We start from the raw sequence: 9960 nt of genomic DNA, 5'->3' as shown, positions 1-9960 counted from the left end.
GGGGCTACTAGATGTTGATGTATGATAGTATTATAAATATAACTACATGATGTAAGCTGTTCCAGGTAAAGCTGCTTTTTGCAATTGCCCAATGGTAATTTTGCCAATGCCAATGGTGTTTAAGTGGTGCTCCACTTACTTTGGGCCTCTATTATTGTGGAGTCCTTGAGGCTCTCTGAGTTTGGTTGTTTTCTCGCAGATGTTTTATTACCAAACTGGATAACATCATCAATGTACTAATGATGTTACTTAGTTTGGTAATGAAACATCTGCAAGAAAACAGCCAAGCTCAGACAGTGTTAAGGAGCCCCTCATTTCAATCCTGAATTACAAATATTGTCTTGGGTAACACAATTATTTCTATTTATTACCATTATTACCGGAATCTGATGCTAAATAACAGCCTACAAACTTTCTTGGATCTTTTGAATAACATTACTGTTCTTTGGCAAGAAAAATTAACAGCCGTCTCCCGTGACACTATTTTTGTTTGGAAATATGCTAATGTATTGTAAACTTTGGCATAATAAAACTTGTCTTTAAGGTAGCAGAAATCTTGTAATATAACATTCATAATACATGATGTTTAAACATTACTTTGAGCTTTAAACAGCTCCAAAAGCAGATAAGCCAAGGTGCAAGTTAAATCTGCAAGGAAGAGGCTAAAACAAATCACAGATGATTAGATATTCCCATTCACTATAAAATTCTATCCCCAAAAAATTGGTGGTACTGTTTTGGCAGAAAGATGATCTTACATACTAAAGGTGTAGAGCGATATTCTTTCAATCATTTCAGCCATATGGGACGCTACAATGACCATTTATTATAGGTGACTCTCAAAAGATAGGACAAAACTGTACATCTTTTAAGAGTGCAACTTTGATTTAGGGGAAGATACAAACATTCCCCTGTACATGATCTATAACATTCCTCCCCCCTCCCATTTTTATTGCCTGTTGCTCAAGGAAAATTACAATCTGTTTTTGATTATTTCAGCCTGCTGGCTGTCAGAGTTAATTTATTTGTCAATCAGTTCTGATGCTGCTGGGTGGTTACTATGAAAGTAATTATTATCGGAAAGCTCAGGGGATGCCACAAAGACATGCTTTTTTCAAGGTCACATTTCAAAAATAAAAGAAACTTCTAGACAAGATTAAGCAAGGCCACACACAGCAAAGATTTACCCTACTTTCTTGACTGGTCCCTTCAGATATTTTCCTAGAAAATCTTAAACAATATGGGTAGGTGCCATAGTCCTCCACATATGTTCTCCATAACACCTGAAGGCAATCATTGGAATGTAATCAAGGAGAGAAACAACCTAGAGCTAAGGAGAAATTTCCTAACAGTTAGAAACTATAATTAATCAGCGGAACTATTTGCCTCCAAAAGTTGTGGGTGTTCTTTCACTGAAGATTTTAAAGAAGAGATTGGGCAACCATTTGCCTGAAATGGTAAAGTGTTGTGATTGTTGTTTATGATAATACCCATCCATTTGCATGCTGGCGGCGGATTGGCTGAGGCGCTGTCCGCAATATTCAAGCGACTGTCAAGCCCCACCTACACAGGGAAAAACTTTTTAAAACGACTACAAGCCACGCTTCTTGTTCTTGTAAATGTATACTTGCTTACCAGATAGATTGAGGAACGTTCCAGCTTAACCCAATAAATAGAGTTAAAATTACAACATGGTCCTCCATTATTCACCAATCTAACATTGGGGACAAGGAGTACAACTACACCACGCATAACAAAATATGCAATCCTCAATGGCACAAGCTCCGAAACTGTTCAACGCCAAGAAGGAAACCTGGAGGATGTACATGTCCCGGTTTCGAATCTTCCTATAGGCGAGCGATCTCCACGATATCTCCGATGATAGGAAACGAGCACTATTCTTAAATTACTGCAGTTCTGAAGTATACGGGGTAGTGCAAACACTAGCGTACCCCGAATCTGTGGGAAATGTTCCATGGGTAACACTCCAAGAGAAACTAGATGCTCATTTTCGAATATCCACTCCAAGGGTGAGTAGAAACCAGTTTGCCACAGATGGCGCGCAGAGCCCTCTCTGCAAGCACACAAGTGGTCGCCCAACCTCAACTCCACTGCACATGCGCACGCACCTCCAACTGGCAAGCTGATTTTCAGGGCCCTGCTGTACATGCGCAGGTTGTGTGCACATTGCATTATGGGTTATAAGCACAAGGAGGCCTACTGGGCCCATGGGGAGTAGGGGGGCACACGTATACACAGGGGGCATCACGCACACATTGCATTTTGAGTGTGAGTGTCTGTGGGCGCTGTTGTGCATGTGCACTTTCGGCACACAACAACAAAAAGGTTAGCCATCACTGGCATAGGGTTTCCTGCTTAAGCATGGGGTTGGACCAGAAGATCTCCAACGTCCCTCCAACTCTCTTATTCTGATATCCTTTCACTTTGCACTACATCAGCTATCGTCAGTCCACTCCTGCACCACTAATGGTTAAATATGGTAGAAGTGTTAACTTCTGAATACTTGACACTGAATATTGACACTGAATACTGAATATTTGTTAACTTCTGAATAATTGACAGAAGTGCAAAGCAGAGTGCCTGGTCCTAGCATAGGACAAAACCATTACACCCACAATCCCAGTTACATTATCCTGTACGGTCAATGTGACATGAGCATGCTACTGTATCTAGCGTCATCAAACTGCATTCTTGGGCAGATGCAAGAATCCCAGTGCTCGGGCAGGATCTACTGCTGATATCTGTCCCAATTTCTGTGCAAGCTTTAGTAGTTCAGAGGCACCACAAAAGCTTTCCATGGAACATCAGAATGCTTCCGAGGAAGTGTTGCTGTTTGTCATTACAGGAAATTTAAACAAGAGACTTGAATCATTGCTACCAGATGAGGCCATGAAAGCCTTTGGCAGAAGACAATGATTTACGAGGGACCAAATTAGGGCATTATGAGTGTGGGAAGAGAGGGGGCCTTAAACCTAAACAAATTTTTACTCAGTGTAAAATATACCTAGTGTAAGCATCTGCAAATCTTTTTGCTTCCTGGCGAATTCCTAAGTGTCGAATTGAGAGCTGTGAAGTTCCTTTCTCTGGGAGACCTAGGCCAGCTAAAACTTTAAGTATATTCCAGGCTGACAATTCATGATGTGTAAATTCTGTAACAGATCGCATTAGCTGTTAGACAGATTTGAATTCCAGGCAGGCTGGTGGCTCCACTTGGTCAGGATTTCCATACTGATCTGTATAATTAACAAATCCACTCTATCTTTAGTTAATGCTGACTTTTCAATGGAGCCAAGCCTCTGAATTAATTCTAGAGAAAAGCATGAATTAGTTGCTGATGCAGACTTTTCAAAAATGATCATATTTACCATACGCCCCAACGTCAGTGTTCTCCCCAAGTTGCCCACGAGGCCCTTTAAATAACTAAACCAAAATTATTATTCTTGCAGCACATAAAACATCCTGACTATTTCACAATTACTTGGACTATATGTAGACGAAACCAATGTCCTAATTTAGGCAAACCTCTTCTGCACATTTATGTCACATTGCTCATGAACCTACCACAAACAAAAAGAATTGTGACTCCTTCCCCAATCAAAGGTTCCTGCGCAAACATAGCAGTCATGGGATAAGAGGTATCTTTTTTTATCATTCAGAGACAAATAATTTGGGGGATGGGAATAAAAACCACAGGGCTAGTATTGTCAAATAACAAACTATACACCTTTACATACAATTTAACATTTTGCTGAGAACTTGATCCTAAGGCAAATACAAAATAAGATTTATGATACTAGGAGAAGTTTTCTTGCTTGGCTGAGATGCGTTTGTAAAAAGCAAGAACGATACCAAGAAGTTTGAATCTCAGAGCAAGAAAATTTGACTAGAAAGAAAACATGGCCTAGAAAGAGAAAAGGAAGAAGCCTCTAATCTATTGAAAAACAATTTATTGATCAGGCAAAAGCTGCTATGGGAAATAATGGGCATTTAAGATCAAGAAATCCAATCAGCTCTATAAGGAAATCAGGTTAACTCTGTTCCACTAATGCTGGATAATAGTTGAGCTGCTCTGCTAATCGCTGGAACCGAATGTTTCTTTTTAAAATGCATACCATCACAAGTGCTTTCCTGCCCATCACAACTGGTCTTTGAAGAATCAAGTCAGATGCAGCAGTCAAATGTGAACGCTGTGCCCACAACTAATCAAAAAAGGCCATCCTTTCTGTTACGTGTCTCTTAAAATTCTTTTTAACCCAAGGGATGTTGGAAAAATACGTAAAGGCCTTGAGACTCTTAGCTGGTTAATTCTCTCAAATTGAGTGTAACAGAGCCAAATTGGACACGACAGGAGAAGCTGGCAAAAAAAAATGCATAGTTTGAAAATGGACCAGATCAACATTTTAAGAAAAATATCAGTGTTTTGAAATGCTCCTGCCTGCAAGGAGGTGGCAAGGCTGGTTGGGCACAGGGAGCCCACAAGTGCATGGCTTGAGCAGCAGATATGCCCATCTCTGTCGCCGCCCTTTTGGCTCTACCTCTCACTGCTGCCTCTCTTGTTCACACGTTGGCTCGGGCCACTCATCCTCCACTTGCCCTCCCCGTATCTGTCAGACGGGTGATGAAGGTGAGAGCAATGCATGGGAATCCCTTGCAGGAACAGCCACCTTTTCCTTGATGTGTCAACTGACTCTCCCCTGTCTCCATCTCTTGATTGAAGCAGGAGGGGGAGGAAACTCTTGTGGGCTGCCTGAGGAAGCCAAGCTGACAGCCAAACCTCTAGGGGGCGCAGCAACAGAAACAGCTGGCGAGACTAATTTTTGGCGGAGTTTGGAGGAAAAATTTCTTGCTTGCAGCGTGCAGCCAAAAGGTTCCTTGTCCTGGCGTTGTGTCTTACGTGCACTCTCCCCCCAGTAGCTTGCTGGCTACTGCTCGGCGGAGACAGCTGAGGCACTCTGCGTAGTGCTACTACCTTTGCCACCGCCTATGGAGGCCCCAGCTGGCTGCCCGCAGGCCAAGCTCAGCTGTGGGCAGGGAGCACTGGGCGAGGCCAGGCCGGTGGAGCTGTGTCTGTCAGGGCTGCCCTTGGCGTGGCAGCTTGGTGTCTCGCTGCTGGGCGCCTGGGAAGAGTAAGCAGGGCCTGAGGGAGGGAGTGCAGGCAAGGATCTTGTGAGGGTCCCCTCCCCAGGAAGAGTCCAGCTCAGCCGCCATGTTGGAATGGACTTAATTCAATTCAATTTCAATTCAATTTATTAGATTTGTATGCCGCCCCTCTCCGAAGACTCGGGGTGGCTCACAACAACAACAAAAACAGTATAACAATGGAACAAATCTAATAATAAAATTACATTTAAGCTGCACTTACTTTGGTGGTGGCTCTTCCTACTATACTTCAAAGCCATTTCTTGCTCCCTTTAGATGGGTAAACGTATTGGAAGAATTTTGTAGACTTTCTCTTCTTTATTTGATCTCATAAGGAATGTGGACAGATCCCCTTTGTGTCTGGATTCTGATGCATGTGGCTTACCTTTATTCAGTCTCAATTATGATCAAGCAGTGTGTGAACATAATGTAATTGAACTTTTCCTCCCAACCCTGGCACTAGTTAAATTTAAATATTAAGAATGTGCAGCTGATCCAGGCAGTCCCCAATCTATATACAGTACTTCATCTCTTCTCCATCAATTGTCAAATAAAATCAGTTAGTTAAATATTTCTGAATGTAAGCTAGTACATTGAATGATGTATTTAAGGAGGAAAGAACCATAACCAATATGCTGACAATACTCAGCCCAGTAACTTGCTGAAATACTCTAAACAGAGAGAGTAAAGAACATCTTAAGGAAAGAATTAAGGCAACCAATCCATGAAGCCAGAATGCTATTTATTTCATAAATTTATATACAGTACAACTGAATTTACTATGATGAAAACATTCCCAGTCATAAAACGTATATAATAAGTACAATTTAAACTTTATAAAAGTATAGCAACTTACAAATGTTATATCAATATACAAATATTACACACTGAAATATCAATTTAAGCAATAAACATATAATACAGTGGAATTAAACCTACATACACACATTGATGTAATTCCCTATATCCATTTTCCATACGCATATAATTGAAGCCTTTTGTTTGGAAGGCTGCCATATTATTTTAAAAGGACATAAAAGCAAAAGCAGCTAAACTCATCAGTTTTTATAAAGTTCATTTTGTTTAACTTTTTTCCTAAAACAGAGATGTTAACATAAAAATGATAAAGGAATTTAGTGCGTTATTTATTATTTATTTATTAAATTTATTGGCCACCCATCTTACTACTGTTGATTTCCACGAGACTTAAGCATACTTAAGTCTTATGTATGTTCATAAAACTGTTCATTGTGTCATGGCCCAATTTTAATTAATTATTTAAACATTCACTTGGAGAGGAAGGGAGAGAGATGAATGCAAATTTCAATGTACTGTATTATGAAATACAAATTATTTGCAGGCATCTACTACCCTCTGGTGGCAAAAAAATAAAATACAGTACCAGTAATAAAATCTAAAGCAGACAACTAATACTGAATAATGCCACATGAAAATAAAACAAAAATACTGTAAAGTGATAATCAATCTGATTAAAATATTCGGTGAACAATGTCTAAAATAATGTATTTTGGCTCAGTAAAAATAAAGGCTTAGAGGCAATGGTTATAACATTGAAACACTCTTATGTAAATGAGAACCCTTGAAATTATACCTGTTGTGGTTAGCTCTGGCCCAGCTCCTGCCCCAAGGAATGTGCAGGTGGATGTGGGGGAAACATCCACATGCCGCAGGCCTGTTTTTCTCCCGATGGAATCTGACGACGAAGCCTCCTCTGACCAAGGAAGCGTGAGTGACAGGGAAGAGGGGAGTTTGGCAGACAGCCCAGGAGATCAATCATCTGTATCATCCTTGGATTCTGAACAAGAATTAATGACACATCCATGCATGTGTAGGGTGATGCATAGGAGACAACAACTGAAGGATTATTACAAGAGAAAATGAGGCCACCTGTGGTTGGGTGGGGCTGCTGTAATTAGTGCTACAGATAAAAGTGCAGCCTGGTGTTTTAACCTCATGGCAGTTTATCTGATTCATTGTTTCGTGGAGATTGTGGTTTTTGTGCTGTTCAAGATTGTGTGTGGACTCTCTGGACTTTAGAATTGGACTCAATTTCCCAGTTATTGGGTGAGCAATTGGATTGCATTTAACCTGTGCCTTGTGTGTATCAGAAAATCCCTTTGACATTTAAAAAGGGAGCTGTTTCTGTTTATAAAAATGTTTGGGTTTTCCTTTTATCATGTGGTGTGTGTCTTCCTGGACTAATTACTCTGTAATTATGGGCGGTTGAAACACACCGGCAGAACAATACCTAGGGGCAGTGATGGGCTACCAAAATTTTTACTACCACACTGTGGGCGTGGCTTATGCCTTTTGTTTCAACATCTTTCAGTGCAAATTGGGTGCTCTGAGGTGGAGCTCCAAATTTTGCTACCAGAACTGTGTTCCTGACCGTACCTGTAGGAGCGCATCAATGCCTAGTGGGGGAAAGGCTATGTTAAATAATTTTGATTCATTTTCAGTGTTAGGTCGAAATTCAAAGTTGCTGAGTTCATTTGTTATCTGTTATATGTTTATATTCTGAAGAACGTAATTCTGTGAGATGGTTATGGAATGATGCTGATTGGATAATACAAAAATGTGACTAAACATCTAAATACAGTAATATTTCAGGCTCTAGATGACTTTCTGAATATGAAATACCATCTAGTGAGTGAGAGAATGTATCTTTTTTAGGGTTAAAATGTATTTTATACTGGTTTTGTATTTATTGTTTTATATATACAGTATATATATATATTGTTGGTATTTATTCTCATGACTATAAGCCGCCGAGAGTCCTGTTGGAATTGGGCGGCAGATAAATCCAATTAAATAAATAAATTAAATAAATAATAGTTCATATGACTATAATGTAGATGCCAGCCCTGGTGTGCCTGACGGCTCGGGCCTGCCATTCCAATGGGGGACAGAGTGCCATGCAGCCATGCGCACAGCCATCAAGTGCCATACCAACTAGACCAATGGGCCCTGGCTGAATCTGCCCCAAACAGCTGAGACGTGTGTGCTGGATCTGCTGAGCTGTGTAAAGCGCTGCTATCTCTAGCCCAGAACAGCTGTGAAGCAGCCAAGCCTTGGGAGCACTGATGGTTTCCAGGTGAAAGTGGAGTGCCCATATGGGTTGCTGGGCAGGGCTGGGGAGAGGTTTAAACGGTGGAGGTGGGCATTGGGTGCTTAGCCCTGACTTTATTTTCACATGGTGATTGGCAGTTCGTGCCGGAATTATTTGTGATGAAGATAAACAATTGTATACCAGGATTTTATCTTTTGCTTTCTTTTCGCGGATCACCAGAATCTGACAGGAAGTCAGGGCTCCACTTCTGTGCTGTATGTATGTATGTATGTATGTATGTATGTATGTATGTATGTATGTATGTATGTATGTATGTATTCATTCATTCATTCATTCATTCATTCACATATTTGATTTTTATGCTGCCCTTCTCCTTAGATTCAGGGCAGCTTACAACATGTTAGAAATAGCACTTTTTAACAGAGCCAGCATATTACCCCCACAATCTGTTCCTTTCAAATCTAAAGTAACCTGTTCCAAATCCTTAAAAGAAAAAAGTCAGTGAGCTATTAAAACTTATATGTTGTAGGCATTTAAGCCTTTCCTAAGCACCAGTCTTGAGATCTTAATGTTCGTTCTACTTAACTTCTAATATTCCATTTGGAAAAAAAAGGCATCTCAATGGCTGATATAATGACATAGAAGCCAATTTTGGAAGATACATTTTATTTTTAAAAAATCAACAAATGCAACAAATTTTTGAAAATTTATGAGGATACTATTGAAACCTGCTGATCCATTTTTACAAGATGAATTTGAATTAGTACTGTTTGAGAGAATTAAAATAATGATAGATAGATAGATAGATAGATAGATAGATAGATAGATAGATAGATAGATAGATAGATAGATAGATAGAATTCTTTATTGGCCAAGTGTGATTGGACACACAGGGAATTTGTTTTGGTGCATATGCTCTCAGTGTATATAAAAGAAAAAGATAATTTGTAGTGTTTTGAGTCATATTATAATTAAATATGTTTTATTCAAAAATATTTTCAATGTGTTAATTACATATGTGTTACTTACATATGAACAAATGTCTTTGGTGCTCTCTGAGCTTGTTTTCTGCAGACATTTTGTTATCCAAACTAGTTAGCATCATCAGCACTATTGCTAATCTGCAAGTAAACCACCAAACTCCGAGCCGAGAGCACCAAGGACCTCTCATGTCAACCCTGAGCTACATAAATTTTCTCCTTTATTAGCAGGAATATCTTTCTGGGCAGAAATGTATAAAGTTTATAGTTTTCTTTAAAAGTAGCTATATATTTATATCCAGTCTCAATTGTGTAGGTTTTCTCACCTCTTTCAATGTTTCTTACTGTGTGTTATTCTGCTGTTTGCTGTTTATATCTTGCTAATGTGTTTTCTGCCTTTTCAAACAAATATTGTCACACATATATCCAAAAGGCCTTGAGTCATAAGAGGGTAGGATTTTGTACAAAGGGAAAGTAGGTTAGCTCCGTCTCTGCTACTTATCCATCAGCAGGCAAAGACCACTTTTAAGATAGTTTCACTTACATTTAAGCTAACTTCCTACTCAATTAGGAATTATTGCTTATTCTTGTTGGATTATATTTGAATTCTCACTCAGGCATGAAACCAGCGGTGGGTTGCTCCCAATTCAGACCGGTTCTTAGAACCAGTAGCGTTGGCGGCGGGAGGCCCCGTCCACCTGCCCACATTCTGTGGATGTGTGGAAGTGT

This window comes from Erythrolamprus reginae, chromosome 1 (genome assembly GCF_031021105.1).
Source record: "Erythrolamprus reginae isolate rEryReg1 chromosome 1, rEryReg1.hap1, whole genome shotgun sequence".
NCBI classification, from domain to species: Eukaryota; Metazoa; Chordata; class Lepidosauria; order Squamata; family Dipsadidae; genus Erythrolamprus; species Erythrolamprus reginae.
The sequence above is the reverse complement of the archived record's forward strand: the minus strand, read 5'-3'. Positions refer to the sequence as shown.